The sequence below is a fragment of the Amaranthus tricolor genome, chromosome 14 (assembly GCF_026212465.1).
Source record: "Amaranthus tricolor cultivar Red isolate AtriRed21 chromosome 14, ASM2621246v1, whole genome shotgun sequence".
NCBI lineage: Eukaryota > Viridiplantae > Streptophyta > Magnoliopsida > Caryophyllales > Amaranthaceae > Amaranthus > Amaranthus tricolor.
This window is the reverse complement of record NC_080060.1, coordinates 4785135-4787285: the sequence shown is the minus strand read 5'-3', so window position 1 is coordinate 4787285 and position 2151 is coordinate 4785135.

Genomic DNA, 2151 nt, shown 5'->3' with positions numbered 1-2151 from the left:
AATCAAACATGTAGTAAATGAATTACAAATATATAGTACCTAAATCTCTGTAATAAGTCGGATAAATATTAGATCATCATTCCAATAAAAAATTGACGCAAACTCAAATGGACCGGTGCTGCCCATTATTTTTTTGATTTTGAAGCATTGGGTAAGTGAATGGGGTTGACTTTCGGTAGTTTGCAGTTAAAAAATTAAGATCATGATGTCATTTGTCATGCGAGTGAAGAAGACTTTTCCCCATTTTTACTATCTCTATTTTACTCAAAATGTCTCATTTATTTTTCCACGCTATATAATATACTTATTCAATACTTAATATCTTTTATAATACATAGCGAAATATTATAAAAAGTGGAGATTCATAATCTTTGCATTGAAACGAATCAAACAAGATTTCACTTCACTATGTTTTAATTTATAGATTAACGATAAAGTACAAACTAAAAATATTTAGTAAATTGTGTCAAAAAGTAGATGAGATATTTTCAGTGAAATATAGGGAGTAATATACTTCACCCTTTCTAAATCACTTCTAACATTAAAAATATTGCACTAATTATTTATCATTTTTAATTTAAATTAATTTTTAATTTATAAGTTAAAAAATGGTTAATAAGAATCTTGTTTGATTCGTTTCAATACAAGAATTATTAATATTAAATTTTTATATTTTTTCTTATACTTAATTTAGTATATTAAACTATGTGAAGCAAGTTATAATTGTTTATATTGGTTAGTTAAATTTGTAAAGAGGAATGAGGATAGCAAGATTGGAAGCTATCAATGCCAGCCTTAAGACGGCCAAATGGTCAAATTATATGCTCAATTTCAAATGGGCAAGAAAAGGTCAAAAATAAAAGTATACAGAAAACAAACATTTAGTTAAGCAATAAATGAAACATGCAAAATTGGAGTATTTCAATGAAGAGGAAGTGTTTCCTCTGTCATTCACATGATCTCCGCGGTTTTTCTGACAGGTCTTCTATTCTCCGTGCCGAACATTTTTTTTTTAAATTTCTAATTAATAGCCGTAATTTAAATTACCATAAAGATAATCATGATTTGTAAATCATTACGAAGAGGCAAAAAAATAATAATAAAATAAATAAATTCAAAAAAGATAAATTAAAATAACAAAACTCTCATCCTATCAAATCCTACTACATAAGAGTGATTTATTAACTTTACAAATAACCGTTATTTACTAAGATCTTCTCAACATTTTTTACACCGTCCGTTTTTTAAACTTGAATGTTTACAGCAATTTTGAAAAATAAAATCTTTTATATGTAGTGAATATATTACTTTATTAAATGTAGTGAATATATTATTTTATTGAATAATAAATTTAATTGAAAATATGTGGTGATCATAAACTTTAAAAAGATATCAAAATAAAGTTATTGAAAAAAATATAGAAACTACAACTGTTAAAAAATATATAAAAAAGTGAGAAATATGGGGACACTAAACAATATCAAAATAGAAAAATGATGTTAGTGAAAAATATATGGAGACCATTTTCATTACTAAAATATTAAAATGAGGATAAATAAAATTAATTATTTTCAAAATTTGTGATATGAATACAAAGATTATTAAGAGAACAACAAATAAAATATTCTAAACTGACAAATAGAAACAACTTTAAAGACCAATAGTTATTACGAAACAAGCTAAAAAAAGAGATAATACGTGAATCAAATCCAAATTCTTATTTGAGAAAAAATTTATTTATTCCAACTTAAATATAATCTGATCCTCACTCCACATCTTAGTTACTCACTTTTTTAAAAAAACATTTTAATTACTCACTTTGTTTCATTTTGTTGATGATATTTGAACTATTGCACACAATAAAAAATACACATGATTTTTCAGTAAAAATAAATTCGTGTAAAATTTTATTAAATTAATCTTAAATGTAAAATCTTATTTATAGATAATGATCATAAGTCATAACATGCATCATAGTCGATCTTCTTGGGCTTTGTTTCCTTGCCCATATCCTTCACAACAGGAAAATTTGAAAACATTAAGATAAAAATTCAAAAAAATAAACAAAATAATACAACTTTCAAACTTATTCCAAAAATAAGCATGAAAATCTCAAACTTGAGAATATGGAGCTGTTCGCAGTTAGTAACT